This window comes from Spermophilus citellus (genome assembly GCF_964194105.1).
Source record: "Spermophilus citellus genome assembly, chromosome: X".
NCBI classification, from domain to species: domain Eukaryota; kingdom Metazoa; phylum Chordata; class Mammalia; order Rodentia; family Sciuridae; genus Spermophilus; species Spermophilus citellus.
The window spans coordinates 6,480,440-6,500,651 of NC_138190.1; the positions used below are offsets into that span (position 1 = coordinate 6,480,440).

The 20,212-nt window shown below is 34.8% G+C and overlaps 1 protein-coding gene across 3 annotated transcripts in view; it reads right to left on the minus strand.

Annotated features, from left to right (window-relative positions):
* The window catches only part of ARHGAP6 (Rho GTPase activating protein 6), a 471,152-nt gene that overhangs the window by 99,960 nt on the left and 350,980 nt on the right, over positions 1–20,212 (minus strand). The window lies entirely within an intron of this gene.

Here is a 20,212-nt window from a genome sequence, read left to right on the forward strand (position 1 = left end):
ATAGGTGTCTGATAACACCCAGTAGGTATTTAAAGGGCTACATATGCAGGTGTATCTTGCTCTAAATAAACCAATTATATGAAAATACATCCTGAATAAAGTTAGGGGCAATGATTTTGCAGTTTAAATATATCAATATGGCTTTCTTACAATGATCCAGGAAAATTTGAAGTCATATTACTGCTTTTCCTCATGCCTGGGAAGTCATCAGTTTCTATGGATTCCACCTCCTTAAAAACTATCCCTTCCTTCATCATGCATTCTCTGAGGCAACATCCACCAGCACCTTGGCTCTTCTGTAGGTTCTTTCTTCCTATAAAACAAGACTTGTCTTGTCCCTCCCCTTCACCAAACCATCAATGATTCTCCTAGAATTTCAGATGAAATGCTCAACACTGAGATGAGGACATAAGGCCACACAAGGTCTAGTCACTGGTTAGCTTTTGGGACTCACCAAGACTTACTTACCTTGCACTGTTTAATTCCAGACATATGAAAGAGCCCTAAGGACTGTCCTCTAGGGGGTTCTGTCAGCTCAAACATTTTCCCCATATCTTGGATCACCCAACTGCTATTCACCTTGCAATGCTTGTCAAGCATCAATGCCTCTAAGAAATCCACTTGTACCCAATACAGGAACATTACAAATGATCCAATGCATAAAACATGAAATTAACAAAAAAGTATACCATTTGTAACATAATCAAGTTTCCTATTAGCTCTAAGGAATGCATTAAAACATGAACAAAGGAATTACTTTATGCTTTTTACAGAAGTCAAACCTGCTTTTAAGGACTCAAATGATTAGACATCTAAGAGGTGTAGACAATCACTTGTGATGCCTCATTGAGGGAGAAAAGAGGAGCTTGGGGAATGTTTAAATGTCAGTTATTTTTCTGGAAAACTCTAACATCACAGATACTTCCCTCCTATGTAACTAAGATACCCATTCCCCATCTCTCATATTTCAGCTCTTTTCCTGATTCATTTTTTAATTTTCCTGATTCTTATTTCACACTGGAAAGTTATTTGATTCTCCCAATTGTTGCCTTGTCTCCTTAGTTAGAATGTATATTCCCAAAGGACAGAAAGAGAATTTAGAAGAGAATGGCACTTGCATTTTATGTTTTTGCATATTTATTGGCTGAAAGACAGTTTGGAGGAGAGTAGTACTTCTGTGTCTACACAGAAAACTATTTGTCCCTATTACGTGGAAAGAAGACCAATGAGGAATATTTATATTGAGGATATTTGTTTTAAAGTAGCTAAAATTACTTCCCATAAAAATGAAAAAAAAACCCCTCACTTTTCAGCTTTTACTATTAAGTGTCAAACACGTAAAAGGGGAAATTGAAAAGAGAAAAACCAATTTGCAGAATGACACCAAATGCCAGGTATGACATAAAAACAAATCATCTGCACTTACTGGCACAGATCTGATATTTTAGTTGCTGTTTTTTTTCCAGGTATGTTTTCTTCTCAATATACTGCTTTTATTTATTTTTTTGCAATACTACTTTTAAAAAGATAAATTCAAAAGTGTTTCACATACCTGGCTAGATATGTTTGCTTTGTTATAAGGAAAATAATGCTTCCTCTGAGCAATGAAATACATTGAAACTTAAATTTCTAAAAACAATTATAGTAACATAATAAAGGAGCACAGAGAGCTATAATTAATGGATGCAATTTTGACATAAAGTTTACCATTTCAAAGTGTACAATTCAGCATTTTGTTAAGTATATTCATAGATGTGTGCAATCATCAGCATTAATTCTAGAACATTTTCATCACCCTAAAATAAGAAAGTTCATATCCATTTCCCCATTCCCCTCTCACCCCAGGCCCCAACAAACATTAACTTACTTTCGATCTCTGTATATTTACCTAATATTGGCTTTTAATATAAGTGGAATCATACAACATATGGCCTTTTTATGTTTGGTTTTCTTTTAGCATATTTTGGGGGTTCACTCATGTTAGAGCATTTATCAGTATTTCATTCCATTTTAATGGTGGAAAAAACATTCACTGTGTGGATAGATCACATTTTGTTTGTCCATTAATCAGTTGATGAACATTGTTTTTTTCCCCACTTTTTCGCCCATATAAATAAAACTGATGTAGATAATCATGCACAGGTCTTTGTGTGAATATATGTTTTCAATTCTCTTGGGTATGTATACCTAGGAGTAAAATTGCTGGATCATATGGTAATTCTGTATATAGCCAAAATACAAAATAAAATATGACTCAAAACACTAAAATTTGAAAATATATTTTAGAGCAAAACTGGTTTTCTACCTCATTTTTTGAGATGCAGGCTTCATGAACAACCATGAGCAAACCCCATACAGTGTTTGCACTTCATATATATCAGCCATTAGTGCTTATGCCAAGACGTGAAGAGGAACATAATCCTGTAGTTTCTTTTGACAAGCTAATAATCACAAGTGGCTTAAAATTTTTGTTTCTAGTGTTCTTTTTTTTTTTGGGGGGGATACTGGGGATTGAACTCAGGGGCACTTAACAACTGAGTCACATCCCCAACCCTTTTTCTATTTTATTAGAGACAGGGTCTCACTGAGTTGCTTAATGCCTCTCTTTTGCGGAGGCTGGCTTTGAACTCATAATCCTCCTGCCTCAGCCTCCCAAGCTATTGGGATTACAGGCATGTGCCACCACACCCAGCTCTAGAGTCCTCTGAACTTAACATTTGATATTGACCTCTCAGCTAGACTATAAGCTCAATCATATGGCAGACACCATCTTACACTTACTCCATCTCCTCAGTGCTAAAAGAGGATTTAACTTATAGTAGGTACTTGGCAAACATTCTTTGAGTGACACACTGTGTTCAAATGTATAGGCACTATATCAACACATAGGCTGTGGAAGCTTGACTACTTTTCATGAAACCAAGGGATTGCTGCTATAGCTTTCCAAGTCTTATTTGCCTCACCTTAAAAATGGGTATAGTAATATCCCATTTATATACTTGTTGCAAAGATCAAATGAAATAATGTAAATAAGGTACATGGATATACATAAATATGAATATAGATATTGTTCCCAACTTAGAATGTTTCAACTTAATTTTTTTCAAATTTGTGATGGTGTGAAAGTGAACCTATGCAACCAATCTTTTTTTTTTCACTTTCACTATAGTATTCAATAAATTACATGAGATGTTCAACACTTTTTTATGAAATAGATTTTGTGTTAGATGATTTAAAGGTTACATATGTTTTCTGAGCATATTTAAAGTAGGGTAAGCTAAGATATGATGTTGGATATGTTAGGTGTATTAAATGTTTTGATTTATGGTACTTTCAACTTATGGTAGGTTTATCAGGAAGTAGCCCCATGGAGGAATAGCCATACATATGAAATCATAACATGGTAGAAGTTTACCTTGTGACCTTTTTCTAGCAAAATTGCACAAGAGAGAGGACAGGTATGTAGTACTGAAACTTTTTACAAAATACTTCATTAAGATCTATTATTAACTTCTTTACTAACATAAATTTCAGAGCAGTGGTTCTCAATGTAGAATACATTTTTTAAGTACTTGTGAAACTTTTAAAAAATATTTATGTCTGGATCTCATTCTACCTAGTTTCTGAATTAATTGTTCTGAGCAATTCTTACTGTTTTTTTAAAAAATAACATGGGATCTTTAAAAAATATTAATGATCAATTTATGTTCACATTTTAATGCTAAAGACTAATTCTTTATATCCAGCATGGCAATTTTACATGTTAAAATAAAGCACAGTTCAGAGTCTAGCTAGCTACTTTCAGGGAGATATTTTTGCCTATATCAGGACAGAAGCTAAAAATAAAATTCTGCACAGAATGGTCCAAAAGTCTTGATTTAATTACTCTGTTCTTGATTTTTATTGCTCTTTGGGTGAGGAAAAATAGAACTTAATACCACTTGCAAGACTATCATTCCATACAGAGAGAGTTGATAGGGTGAGAAGCAAATAAACAAGAAAAATAATCACCTGAGCTTATTTCTGACTCTGTGGAACACTTGCCCATACCTTCCAATGTTGAGAAATGGAGGAAGCCTCTGAGACAGATAATGTAGAATAATGACCCTCTAAAGATATCCACATTCTAATTCCTGGAACCTGGGAATATGTTGCCTTATAGGATAAAAAGGACTTTGCTGATGACATGAAATTCAAAACCTTGAGATGGGGAAAGTGTAATAGATTTCCCAATGGGTTCAATGTAACCACATGGGCCCTTAAAATAGAACAACCTTTACTAGCAGAATTCAGAGGGAGATGTGACTACAGAGGAATGGTCAAAGAGATACAACATCACTGTCCTTGAAGATGAAGAAGCCAAGGAATATGGGTGACTGCTTGCACTTCCAGAATTCTCTACTGTAGTTCCCAGAACAGTCTTAACATATGATTTTAGCCAAGATCTGTGTCAGATTTCTAACCTATATAACTGTAGGATAATGAATGTATACTGTTTTAAGGCAAGAAAGTTGTAATCTGTCATGATAGTGATAAAAATCTAATATGGAAATCAGGAAATTTATATGCCTGTGAGAAACTCATAAATTATTTATGAGTTGGTTTCCCACAATCTTCCATAATCAAATACATTAGAGAAAGTTGTGCATGCTAGCTCCTTCTTAAATAAACAATAACTAAGGCATAACAGAGAAATCCTGCAGAGGGAAAAATTATAACTTAGAGTATCTCCTAAGTAAATTTGTTAGAATCTCATCTCTTTTGCATTTTTATTTTCCAAATGTCTTTCACATTTCTCAAAGCATAGTTGGAAAATGATGGATGAATTCCACCTGCTCAGTTGAGAATCTCAAGGCCTAAAGAGAAGTGAATTGCCAAGATGGCACCTCAATAGCACAACTTTGGCCTCATGTCCCATTTGGAACCCATTCCAGGATGCCACTCTGTTCCATTATGAAGAGTAATGCTTGGTTTCCTATTGCCTGTGTTTATGAAAGTTAGGAGAAGAGGCTATCAGGCAAGAATCAATCCAACAAAGCTTCTAACAGATTACACTGTCTACTCAATTATATCTAAAACAATATAGTTGCCTTAGTACTTAATACATTTTATTATTTAAAATAAATATGTTCAATCAACTATTGAAAGTTTACTAATCTCATATTAATGAGAGTAATGCAATAAAATATTGCTTAATGCTGTTGATGAAATTCATTTTCCACAAATTCTTGTTTGCATAAATGCTCACCTGAGAAGGAACAGGAAGATATAACCAAATGCTGTTGTCTGACTTTATAGTACTTAAATAATGCTTTTCCCATATTTCCCACTGCCTATTCCAAGAGCTGTAAGACCATTGTCCTTTAATGATTTTCAACACACCGTTTCCCACATTGTTTTCCTGAATACAAAAGTGAACACTTTCTTCTGCTCCCTCAGTCTTATAATAATAACAATCATAATAAAGATAATGAACAATAAAGGTAATGCCTTTGAATACTGATTTTGGGACAAATACCATGCTACATGCTTCACATTAAGCATATTACTTAATCTATACAACTGGTTGAGCTAAATATTACTATTAACATCTGGATTTTACAGATGAATTAATGGAGGCACTGAGAATTTAGGTACTTTGCCTAGATCACATAAGTTGTGGAACAGAAACCTAAACACTGATTTAGATCCAGAGTCCTCTGTAAGCATTACCCTAGTTATCCTCAACTAGGGAGGAATCTGTCTTCCAGGGGATATTTGGCAATACCTGGGGACATTTTTGGTTGTCACAACTAAGAGAAGTGCTACTGGCATCAAGCTGGTAGAGGCTAGGGATGCAATACACATGACATCCCCACCACAAAGAATGACAGAATCCTAAACGTCAATAGTTCCAAGATCAGGACACATTATCATAGCTAAATGCCTCTAAATGATAGGGAGTTGTGAATGTGACATTTTTTTGATAAGACATGGTTTTATTTTCTAGGTCAGAAATTGCAAGTACAACCTGGAAAAAAATTATCTCAACCTGGAATCAAGGGTACTTAAAGCCATAGGGTCAAGTTGGTGTATATTCTTATAGCATCAGTTTATTCAAAAGTTTAAGATGACAGTTTGTTTCCATGTTCTAACATCTTGAGGCATTAGGTCATTTGTTTTTTTGTCTTTCAGTAGACAAATGAGAGAGGCACTAGCTCACTAGACCATGTCTGAAAAGGGCCAGAAAGAAGATATTGGTTTTCTTTAGCTTTGCCTTGTATTCTAGAAGACACACAGCAGTGTCTGTGTGTCACAGATAATGGAAATAGCAACGAGATGCAGCCAGAATAGTTTGTGTGGGGTGCAGACCTAGCTTAAAAGTCAAGATTTTAGCTTCAGGGAGCAGTTCTGCTATGCCTATTCAAAATGTAATTAATCATACTATTTGACCTACTGATTTTATTTCTAAGAATCTATTTTATAGGGATGTTTATGAAATGTGCAAGATACATTCAAAGATATTTACTTTAACACCATCTCTGATAGCAAAAAAGTCAACTGTAAAAACAACAGAAATGTAAGCACATATTCACCAAAAGATGTGTGACAAAATGTTCATAGCAGCATTATTCACAACAGCCGCAAACTATAAACTAACCAAATGTCCATCAAAGTAGAAAGGATAAATTGTGGTTTATCCACATAATGAAAAATTTCAGGCAATGAGAATGAAAAAACAAACTCCAACCCCCTATAACAATACAAATGAATCCCACAGATATCACATTGAGCAAAATAAGTCTGATACTAAAAGGAACATACTGTATAATACCACTAATGCAAAGTACAAAAATAGGCAAAACCAACACATGGAATAAAAAGAAAGAATAAGGGTTATCTTTTGAGAGGAGTGACTAGTAGAGCCCTTCAGAGTGTTGGCCAGTTGGTCTTCACCTGGCAGGTATGCTCACTTAATGATTGCAGAAATCATTAAGTTGTATTCTTATGAAATGTGTACTTTTCTACATGCATATTATACTTTACCTATATGTATGATACATAATATTAATGTATAACATGTAAATAATTATATTTTATTATATATTTAAAGAAACATCAACTACCTAAGTGTCCATCAATGGACAAAAGCCTAAATAAATTATGAGATATCTATTCAATGGAATTATGTACAGCCACAAAGAAAAATGAAGTAGAACTATTTGTATAAACTTGGAAAGATGTATACTATGTATAAACAATGAAGTTACAAAACAGGGTAAATAATATGTCTATTGCAATTTCCCAGAAAGTCCTGGGATTACATTCTCAAATGGTTAATAGTGGCTGTCACTTGAGGATGAGATTCTTAGGGACTTTGACACTCTAATGCATTTCTATGTTGTTAGGACTTATTTACAAACACATATTATGTTTTTACTGCAAAAAAGGACACAGAGAACATTAAGATGAACAAAAAGTGCCTTAAATTTGAGATGGCTATATTATTTTCTTATTTGTGAAGATTTGAGTTTTTGATGGAAAAAAGAAATGATAATGGAATAAACACAGCGCCTTCCCTTCAGGGTTGCTAACTGAACCCAGTGATAGAGGTCAGGATGGTTTGTTGCTGGCAATCTTAACAATTGATTTAAATTAGCACTTGTTTGCAGGCTGCTCCACATTTAAATCTACTTGTGGTGTTGCCACCGCAAATGGGATTCTTGGCCACACAAAGAATGTATCTACAAAATGGCAAAACAACTGGATTTGTTTGATTAAATGAACAAAACCATATACTCAGAGGAAGGAAAAAATCAAAACAGCTACACCCAAAGTAACCCACTGAGATGGGTGGTTCACAAAATACACCAATTTATTGGATCAACATGTTAGCAGCCTCATGTGGACTCTGTGAGAAATCCAGTTTGAAATGAAATACTTACGAAAAAATCAAGAGGCCATAAAAAACACATCTTTGGGGCTGGGGATGTGGCTCAAGTGGTAGCGCGCTCGCCTGGCATGCGTGCGGCCCGGGTTCGATCCTCAGCACCACATACCAACAAAAGATGTTGTGTTCGCCGAGAACTAAAAAATAAATATTAAAAAGAATTCTCTCTCTCTCTCTCTCTCTCTCTCTCTCTCTCTCTCTCTCTCTCTCTCTCTCCTCTCTCACTCTCTCTTTAAAAAAAAAAAAACAAAAAACAAAAAACACATCTTTGTCCATCATTAGCAAAGATTTTCTGTGTATTCATTGTGGATCTGCCATTATGCTAAAACTATGAGTAATAATACTTTTATAATTATAAATGAATTGTGTTGAGCATTCTTAATTCTACCCAAGGCACTGAAAAAAAATCACCTAGAAAAAAACCCAAACATTGATTTGAGAAAAATTGATAAATCTACAACTTTTCATATAAAGGTCTAATTAATAGGCCAAAGTAATAATTAATTCGTAATGTGGAATAAGCCGTGTCCCAACACTGGGTGTACATTATATTGAACTGAAACAGAATTTCTGGAGACAGCACTTGATCATTAATATTTTTAAAGATCCCATGTTATTTTTAAAAAACAGTAAGAATTGCTCAGAACAATTAATTCAGAAACTAGGTAGAATGAGATCCAGACATAAATATTTTTTAAAAGTTTCACAAGTACTTAAAAAATGTATTCTACATTGAGAACCACTGCTCTGAAATTTATGTTAGTAAAGAAGTTAATAATAGACCTTAATGAAGCATTTTGTAAAAAGTTTCAGTACTACATACCTGTCCTTTCTCTTGTGAGGTTTTGCTAGAAAAAGATCACAAGGTAAACTTCTACCATGTTATGATTTCATATGTATGGCTATTCCTCCATGGGGCTACTTCCTGATAAACCTACCATAAGTTGAAAGTACCATAAATCAAAACATTTAATACACCTCACATATCCAACATCATATCTTAGCTTACCCTACTTTAAATATGCTCAGAAAACATATGTAACCTTTAAATCATCTAACACAAAATCTATTTCATAAAATAGTGTTGAACATCTCATGTAATTTATTGAATACTATAGTGAAAGTGAAAAAAAAGATTGGTTGCATAGGTTCACTTTCACACCATCACAAAGTTGAAAAAAATTAAGTTGAAACATTCTAAGTTGGGAACAATATCTATATTCATATTTATGTATATTCACGTGCCTTATTTACATTATTTCATTTTATCCTTGCAACAAGTATATAAATGGGATATTACTATATCCATTTTTAAGGTGAGGCAAATAAGACTTGGAAAGCTATAGCAGCAATCCCTTGGTTTCATGAAAAGTAGTCAAGCTTCCACAGCCTATGTGTTGATATAGTGCCTATACATTTGAACGCAGTGTGTCACTCAAAGAGTGTTTGCCAAGTACCTACTATAAGTTAAATCCTTTTTTAGCACTGAGGAGATGGAGTAAGTGTAAGATGGTGTCTGCCATATGATTGAGCTTATAGTCTAGCTGAGAGGTCAATATCAAATGTTAAGTTCAGAGGACTCTACAGGAAAATTTCTGAATTGGTAGGAGATTTTTCCTGACTGGATTCCCTTCAAGATTTTTCTCTATATACAAAGTTTTGATGGGAAAAGTGAGAAAAATATACCGCACAGGAGGCAGAATAATGTCCCCCACAAATATGTCCACATCCTAATCCCCAGAACATGTGAATGTGTTATGCTACATGACAACGGTTAAATTTGTAGATGGAATTAAAGTTACTGATCAGATGTCTTTAAAAAGTAAAGAGGCTGTCCTGAATTATGTATATGGGCCTAATATATTCACCTTAAAAGATGAACAAGGAGAAAGAAGAGTCACTGTCAGAGTGATATGATATGAGACTCAATTGGCCATTGCTGGCCTTGAAGAAGGAAGAAGGGGACTATGAACCCAGGAATATGAATAGACTCTAGAAATGGGAAAAGGCAAGAAAGTGGGTTCTCCTAGAGCCTCTAGATATCACAGTTAAATTTAGCCATGAGACCCACTTCAGACTTATTACTTCCAAAATTATAAGATAATAAATGTGTGGTAAATGAAAAGTTGTGCTCCATTTGTGTACAATGAATCAAAATGCATTCTGCTGTCATGTATAACTAATTAGAATAAAAAACATAAAAATAAAATAAAAAATAAAAGCAGTAAAAGATATTTACATCTATGATTCTGAAACTGTAATTTATCTTCATTAGAGGGGGGTGTTAAAGTACACTAAATTTATTTTAGTACTTCAGTACACTCATAGTGAAAGGTTTGTACTTATTACTAAAAATGTGAAAAGTACATAAAAAATAAATGTGTGGTATTTTAAGCCACTAAATTTGAGTTAATTTGTTATAGCTGCTGCATGAACCCAATACACTTTGTCCTCTCAATTTTTCCTTTGAGATGTAATCTCTCTATGTTGCTCAGGCTGGCCTTAACCTCTTGGGCTCAAGTCACCCTCATGTCTCAATCTACTGAGTAGCTGGGATGACAGATGTGTGCCATCATGACTGGTTGTCTTCCCTACTTTGGAAGACAGAAAAAGAAGGTGAAAAAAAGAGGAATTTTGTCCTAGTAGTTTTTACCCAAACTATTACATCTCTAGTACAAAATCCTGGACTCTTCCTCAGATCTACTGAATAAGAATCTGCCTTTTATCAAGCTACCCAGGACAGTCACATGCTTTCTAACAAGTTCCCAAGTATGTTGGTCCTAGTGGTTTTCAGACTTAAACATTTATGAGGATCATAGGGCAGCTTGTTAAATCACAGATTGCTGGGTCCCTCCACTGGAGCTTTGGAGTCAGTAGGTGCCAACCAGGACTAATAATATATGATTCTAACAGGTTCCCAGGTAATGCTGATGCTGCTGGCCCAGGTACCACATTTTAAGAACCATTGATTTAGACATCACTAATGAACATGTTAAGAGGAAAAGAAGTGATATATATCATAAAACAAAAATCCATGACTGTACCATTTTCATAACTGATATTTAAAAGGTGGGTGATCTATTTATAATCTGTAATTCATATACTTGCTGTGTGAAAAGAGCACCACAGAGTCCCAAGGTTTTGGGTAACACCTAATGGAAAAAACTACCACACCTACGGAACACCACATAATCAAATGCATAGATGTATCACCCTAAAACCTTAAAGGACTTTTTCATGTGTATTCTTTTCTCCACACAATCTTCAATATGGCACAAAAGGCATCTATGGGTATTGACATTGCCTGCATCTTGGTAGAGAAATTGAGGCACTTGGAATTTAGTTGAGTAAGATTTCTGAATTTCAGTACTACTGACATTGAGTTTGAGTCATTATTTTGGGGCCTGTCCTGTGCATTATTGTATGTCTAATGAAATCTCTGACCTCTACTCACTAGATGCTAATAGCACTCCCACTCCCTCAACTGTGACAATTAAAAATTCCTCCAAAGATTATAAAATGTCCTCTGAAGGGAACAACCATCCCCAGTTGAGGCCTATTGACTCACTGGGTCATCTGGTTCTCATGCATAGTTTTAAGGAGTGCAGCTCAGTGGTAGAGTATTTGCCTAGCAGGCACAAGGTACGGGTTCCATTCCCGGCACAACAAAAAGTAAAAAGGGAGGAGGGTTGGGGAGAAAGAAAGAAAGAAAAGACAACCATTACTTTGTAATATAGCAATTTGGAATGAAGTTATTCATTTCCACAGTACACCTTAAACCAGAATGGAAAATTGACCACATGATAACTTAGGCTGATCTCTATGGAGCTGGGACTCCTGGAAGGTGCTAAGTAAGGAATAGTTCTTTCCATATAGACCACCACACATGGTTTTTCTTTTTTTATAAAGTTTTGCTCTTACCCAATTTTTACAGATGATTTGTGAGACTCAACCTCCTTCATATGCTCTTTGACATTCTAAATGGCAGGGTGAGAAAATAGGCAAAAGGGTAAATCTCAACAATATGCACATTTAAAATCTTGAAAGCTTCATTGGAACATGTCTTTTTAAAAAAATTTTATACTTGTAGATGGACAGCATATTTTTATTTTATTTGTTTATTTTTAGGTGGTGATGAGGATTGAACCCAGTGTCTCACAGATGCTAGGCAAGCATTCTACCACTGAGCTACAGCCCCATTCCCAGAACATGCCTTTTTAAATAAATTTAAGTCAGCCCAAGTTTAAGGAACTCAGTAATATCATTGATGTAAGTAAGAGCTAAAAAGCAACATTCAGGAATTGCTATTGTCCATGAGAAATGAGAAGAAAATTTACATTTGTATTTACAGAAAAGCCACTGTGTAGCAACTTACTTATAAACACAATCCAGGTTTCAGTCAAGATCTCAGTCTGATAGCACTGCTATTCACAGGATATGGAGTCCTAGAGGTCAACATCACACAGACTAAGGCAGTTTGAAAAAACATTTGCTTATAATCAAGGGTAAAAAACATGTCAATTATTACCTCAATAATTTTATGATTCCCACTCTGAGTAGGACAGATTCTAAGAACTGGAAAGGGTCATAGACGTGTTTTTCTTCAACTCGTTTGTTTATAAATGGAGTTTCCAGGGAGAATGAGAAGTTCCTTCACTCACACTTTTCTGAACAGAAAAGAGGTCATGCTTATGCATTGATTTCCTGAAATTTCCATGTTTCTAAGGTCCACGTGCTTCTTCTCTTTCCTCCATTCCTGAAACTAAGTTAGATTGGCAGGATATGATCAAATGTGATTGCCCACTTTGTTTTCATTAGCCATGGTATAAATCAAATCTCATGCTTCCTTTTGCTTCTCCAGGAGTGTTTATAGACTGCAGAATAATTTTAAAACTGATTTAAATAAAACTTTTTGAGAACCAGAACAGCCAAAATTCAAATGCAGGCACTTTTTGATTTATTGACACCATAGTTCTAGTCCTTTATAATGAATCAAAGACTATTGGCATATGCCACATAACTTTATTTTTTTTTAGTAAGCTGAAAAGTAGGTGCTGTTCCCCACCAGATATTTTTGAGCAATGACTTCATAACTTTCTTAGTTCATATATGAATATACCTCAGTGAATCTTCACATCAGGTACAACCACAAGAATGTGATCTTAATTAGAATTAGATGTATTCCACATATGTATGATAAGTCCAAATACACTCTACTGTCATGTATATCTTAAAAGAAGAAATAAAATTTAAAAAACCCCAGAGCCTAAAAAATCACTATTGTACTTCTTTCCCTATTCACCTTTTTACTATTTTCTAAAAGGAATGACAAAATTTGGGGACTCAGAGTCCAAAGTTTGGAGCTTCAGGGACCTAAAACAGTGGCCTCTCTGCAACAGCACACTAGATCTAGGCACCATATCATACATCCCTATGCACAGCTAAGTTTTCAAGTAACTATAGATATGTGCTTCTTAACTGGGATGATTTTTACCCCCACTTTCCCCCAGAAGATATGTGCCATGTCTGGAGACCCTTTTGGTTTGCCACAATTTGGAGGCTGGCTGTTGCTACTGGCATCTAGAGGGTAGAAGCCAGGGATGTTGCTCAGCATCCCACAACAAGGAATTATCTAGCTCAAAATGCCAAGAGTGCTAGAGGTTCTCAGAGATTCATTTTCTAAACACTCATATGACTATTTATATGAAATATTCAGAACAAGAAAATCCATAGAGACAGAAAATATTGATACTTGTCTAGGGTTAGGAAGTGGTGAAATGGGTAGTGACTGTGAATGGGTATGAGATTCAGGTGATGGAAACTGTCTGGAATTAGTTTATGCTGATGGATGCAAACTTTGTAAAGATGCTAAAATTATACCAAAAACACTCAGTTGCACATTCTAAATAGGGAAACTTTATGGCATGCAAATTATACATCAATAAAACTATTAAATTTTTTTCATAGATTTTTCATTAGTTTTTATATTTTACTAAACAAGAACTTATATTATGGAACATTTTTGGTATTGCTAGGTTTGCCAAGAGAATAATCTCTAGCAACACTTTTTAATTGCAACACTATATTTAATAGGAGAGACATTAAAATCATGCTGTTTCCTTTTTAAATACATCAATGTTCAGTTGTTCCCATAATGTTATCATTTGCTCCTGATTGCTGAGGTATGCTTCACTCAACTGTGAACAAGTAGGACAAAAGTGCCCAGGTTAGAGCAGAGCTGGAGCCCAGAGTTCTTGCCTTCACTCTAGCCCTTGATGTCATGTGAAGATGGCCAAATCATCTGACAACTTTGTTTCACCTTCCCCATTCTTAAGACAAGTCTCAGATTCCTGACAAACTCTCCTGTAAAAACCCAAGAAAATAAACATGGTGACAGTAAATGCTCAGTGCCTCACCACTACTGATGGGACACAACTCAAGCCCCACCTCCCAACATTTAGGGACTCTCTCTATCCCCCTTAGCCATCTGCACCACCATTTTTCTATGTAAAGTCCCCAATACTGCTCAGCTTCTATCCCTTTTGCCATTGTTATTTCTTATGACAGCCTTATGATGGAACAGACTATATATATCCAAATCTTTCACACTCTCAAAGCCCAAACATTACTCTACTTTTACCCAAAGCCTCTGGTTCATGATGAATGATGACAATTTTTAGGCAAGAAATTCTACATTCAATTGCTAAGAGCACAGAAGAAACACAAAATATTACCCCTTTGATTTCATCTTCTCCCTAGTAGCACTGGATTCCAGTCAATTCACCACACACCAAATCACCTCCAGATGGGTGCCTTTGTGATAGCCCTAGCAAACTCCTGTCTTCTTTCAAAGGTTTGTTTAAAAATGACCTCCCCATTGTAACATGAAGCTCATCACTTCTAATCCCCCTTAGCTGCCTCTATTTTTTTACATTTCCATAGTCCCTTTTACCTTCTGATATATTCATTTGTCATATCTATTTATTGTTCACAGTTTCTTTCTGTGAGATTGTGAGAGGGATTTTTGTATGTTTTAGTCACTGATGTAGTCAAAGAACCTAGCATATGTCTGGCATGTGGAAGGTGATTAGTAAATATTTAAGCATGTAAAATGCTTAGTGTCTAGCACTTAATTAAAGTTAACTTCATAATTGTCATAGTTGTCATCATCATGAAATTTATCATAGTGAGGGAACTCTCATACTATTATTCTGCACCACCGTTCTGTGTATCTATGTTTTACATAATTGTATAAAGACTATAAGCTTCTTGGGGGCTGAGAACATGCCATATATGCATTTTGGTATGTGTCTTTTTAAAAATTGAGATAAAATTTACATATCAAATTCACCATTTTTACAGTGTATGATTGAGTGGCTTTTAGTATATTTACAATGTTGTGCAACCATCACTTTTTTCTAATTCCAGAATATTTCATCACCCCAAATAGAAATCCTATGCTCATTAGCAGCCATTCCTTATTTCCCCCTTCTCCAATCCCTGGGAACAAAGAATGTACTTTCTGTCTCCATATATTTGTTACTACAGGCATCTCCTACAAGTAGAATGCCTGTAATGCCTGTAAAATATATATATATATATATATATATATATATATATATATATATATACACACACACACACACACACACACACACACACACACACACACATAAGACATAAATGACTCTACATATATTTCTTAACTTAGAGCAATATTTTCAAGGTTTTCCCACACATCAATAATCCATTCCTTTTTATGGCTGAGTAATATCCATATAAATATTGTGGTATCTATGTGTGTCCTAGACTTGGATATTATAAATACTCACTAGACTAGAACTAAGTTATCTTCTCGTCTTATGCCTGGTTTATTTCATTTCTCAGTGTATTAGTTTAAGATTTAGACAATACATTTATCATGATGTGATTTTTTTAAAATAGAAGTTTGGAAATATTCTTAACTTCTATCACTGAATTTTATATAGTTCAAGGAAGTGTTGAAGAAGCTACCAGCTGGAAATCTATTTGGTGCTCTGTCCATGATAGAGAGGCCATTAGCAGAAATAATAGCCAGAATGGGCAGCAGGAATGACAACACAGAAAGAACTGTTGACATTGCTGGCACTGAGGTCCTACTATGGATTTCTTTTTCCCTGTAGTATTGAAGATCATAGGAAAATAGTATTCTGACATTTTACATTTGTGTAGGCAGCTCCATGAAAGATAAATGTATGTTACTAAAGCAGATAATAAGATTTTTCTGTCCAAGAACAAAAGAAGAAAAGAAAACCTTATATATCAAATCATGATTGTAATAATTTCCAACCTTTTGACTGATGAGTTATTTCCTTTTATTTCTTAAATTTTCTTATTCTTCTCCTCCAGAAATTAATAAATCATCACTTTTAATATTGGATCATATTTAAGAATCAAAATTCATACTGAATAACGTCAGTAGCAGTCTACTATTGATACTTTCCCAGTTTTCAGGCATTATGGTAACTATATAAAGGAGTCAAGTAGCTAAGTCATCATGGGTCAATGTCCCAACCACACTTCTGCCCCAGGCTGTCCTCTGCCAAAGACCAAGTTCTTTCCACCATATCATGTTGTTTTTATTTAGAAAGTACTGATCTGTTTATGTGTCTGTTGAACCCCAGTAGGAAAGTGCAATTTACTCTGGTTTATTTTGTTAAATAAACAGGAAAAATGCTTGTTTTTACATTACTGTGCTGCCTCTATTAACATGGATGTAACATTTTCACTCCCGACAGTTGCCAGTTAATTATAACTCAAACAACACACTATCCATGTGCATATAATTTCCCTTATTGAAAGTTGCTACACCAGATAGTTAGCAAATGCCTACAGACCTTTCAAATTACAAGCTGTATGAATTCTTCCTGTGAATGTTTATATTATTAAGATATTACCTACTTGCAATCCAAAAGAGCTTTCTTACTTTAAAAAAAAATATTGTGCTTTTTGTCTTGGATTTTATATTTGACTTTCATTTTCCCTAAAATTTAGACATGTATTGTCTAAATCCTAAGAAAGTATATTAAGTAAACCCGAGGTCTATGGAATATCTAGCATTACCCCTCCTCACTCTTGCTGAACATTAATGAGAGAATATTATAACCCAAATTTCTTGCACTTTCCCTGAATTTATTGTATTCAAAGATTGTTTAAAAAATAAAATAAAATCTGAGTTACCCAGAGACTTTCAGGAATGAGTGTCTTAGATAACTATGGTTAATATTTTGGTGAATATCTGCTAAAATTGAAAGAAGAGGGAGGGTGGGAGAAAGGATTTTATAGAAGGGAGACCATTCTTTTTCATCTCAGCTATTCAATGACCCATATATATCACTACATGATTTCTTTGTCTATGAAGACTTCACATCAACTAAGAACATTTTCTATATGTCATGGATAACTTTTGTGCATTTTAACCAATTAATTGTCCAGAGATTACTTTGTATGAGAGATTTTTTCCAGGTACAAAAGAGCTCCCAAGGAGGTATAAGACACAATTCATAACTTCCAAGGGTTGCAATATGGCCAAAGTCTGAAATTTTATCAGAATCAATTAGTGGCAAAGTACCTAAGTTCTGAAGATGGCACAATTCCCACACCATCTCAATTAAAAAAGAATCCAAGAGAATAACATTTTTTAAATATCTGCAGAAACATTTAAAAGCCAATTTTGACTCCAGTTACATAAGAATACCTATTCTTGAAATTATTCCAGAATATTGGTCAATATTGGACAATCCTGGGCCTGCCCTAATAGAAGACTCAAGAGGTGAGTTTCTACAGATGACAAGAAAGACTTGTAGATCTCATAATAGTGGACTTCTCCAAAGATATACTTCAAATGCTGGTAAGATCCAAGAAGTAAAATTCAATGCCATTAAAGTGAAATTCTTGCACTTTTCTCACAGGTGAGCCACGTGAGCAGGCCCTGCTCACCTACAACATTCCTTTATTTGTACTGAACACATGCTTCTAACAAGCTTGGGCATGTAGTTTTTCAGCACACTGTAAATTAGAAATGGTAAATTAGAAGGGGAGAAGTTGCAAGCATAAGCATCCTGGGTATAGCAAAATGTGATGTGCTGCATCCAAGAAAAAGAATAACAATTACAAAAAAAAATGGCAAAAGAACTCAATTATAATTCACAAGGGTGTTTATACACTTATCATTTTGGAGAAGAGCTTTTAGGAACAGTAAGAAATTCACATATCATTTGTTCTCTATTGTAATACCAACAGTCTGAGATTCATAGGTGTTCAACACACACACACACACACACACACACACACACACACACACACCCCAAAAGAATGCACAAGTAAATAAAGACACATTCTGGGACCATTTGATTGTATTTGCCTCAGAGACATTTCCATAGAAGAAAATATTTTATGCTTAAGTTTCATTTTTAACAAAGAAAAGAAATATTTAGCTTCAAAAAGCAAGAGAAATAAAAACACAAGTCCTCTGAAAATGTTATAGCCTTCATGTAACAAAATAAGTAGTTGATCTAGTGAATCTGTTGTCTTTTATAAAGTCAGCTTATACGTAAATGGAATACTTGCTTACAGAAAAATATCAATTAAAACTTTGTATTTTCTTCAAAACTTCAGTAATTTTTATATTTTATTATTTTCTTTTCTCTATATTTTTATTGGCATATTATAATTATACATAATGGGTGGGATTAATTATATTTTATTATCATGTATGAATTGTATATATTTGGGATAAAGTGTAATGTTTTAACACATGAATACAACATACACTAATCAAGTCCAGGTAATTAGCATTTCCATCTCCTTATCACTTCTTCATGCTTGGAGGCTTTGTGCTCCTCTCATCCAGATTTTCATAAAATAGATTTATGTTAACTACAGCCATCCCCCTGTTCTGTGAAACATAAGAACTTAATTTTCTATTTAATTGTGCTTTGGTATTTGGTATCCCATCTTCCCTTATTCCTCCTCTCCCTACCTTTCCTAGATTCTAATCACTATATTACATTCAGACCAACTGTTTCAGTTTCCACATTGGAGAGAGAACAGGCAGCATTTTCTGTGTTTGTCTGGCTTATTTACCTTAATATCATATCCTCTATTTCCATACATTTTGCTGCAAATGACAGGAGTTTATTCTTTGTGACTGAATAATATTCCATTGTGTACAAGTACCACATTTTCTTTATCTACTCACCCATCAATGGGTACCAAGTCTGATTTTATAAAGCTCTTATAAATAGTGCCTCAGTAAATATTGTCATGGGTAGGTATCTCTTTGGTATGCTGATTTCATTTCTTTTGGAAATATACCCAGACATAGGATTTCTGGGTCATATTGTAGATTTCTTTTTAGTTTTTCAGCTGAACATTGGGAAGTTACATTCTCATTTCCTCCAACAATGGGACATCCTATCCAGCCTTTGTTATTGTCGTTTGCCAACATGAGAAAGTGGAACTGGGAGACCCTCATTGTTATACAAAATTACATATAAGAGGAAGTGAGGGGAAAGGGAAAAAAACAAGAGAAAGAAATGAATTACAGTAGATGGGGTAGAGAGAGAAGAGGGGAGGGGAGGGGAGGGGAGGGGGGATAGTAGAGGATAGGAAAGGCAGCAGAATACAACAGGCACTAGTATGGCAATATGTAAAACAGTGGATGTGTAACCGATGTGATTCTGCAATCTGTATACGGGGTAAAAATGGGAGTTCATAACCCACTTGAATCAAATGTGTGAAATATGATATGTCAAGAACTATGTAATGTTTTGAACAACCAACAATAAAAATTAAAAAAAAGAAAGTGGAACTGGTGTGGGCAAAGGTAGGATGCCATACAGAGAGAGATCAAGTTTCTTTTTGGAGTAGGGGAGAAAGGAAAATATTCCCTGTGATATATTTTTGTAAGCATTGAAATACATTTTAAGTGTGCTGTCTGGCATATACTATGTCTCTTTCTTTGTACTTTCTGTTAGTATAAGTTTTGCTACAGTAAGAACCTTGAGGTCATGATTGCTTGGATAGCAAATAGGTTTCATGATGGGCCCAGAAGAAGGGACTTTGTTCCCTGTTTTGGTACACTTTAGAGTGGTGATAAAGGAGTAGCCACAGGGAACAATGAAAATATCTTAAAGGACAGCAGTAGAGCACTGATGATCATGAAATTATGATCCCTCAGAGACATACAGGGGAGAGTTTTGGGTTTTTACCAGAATGGGGGTTTGAATCAATGTATCCTGA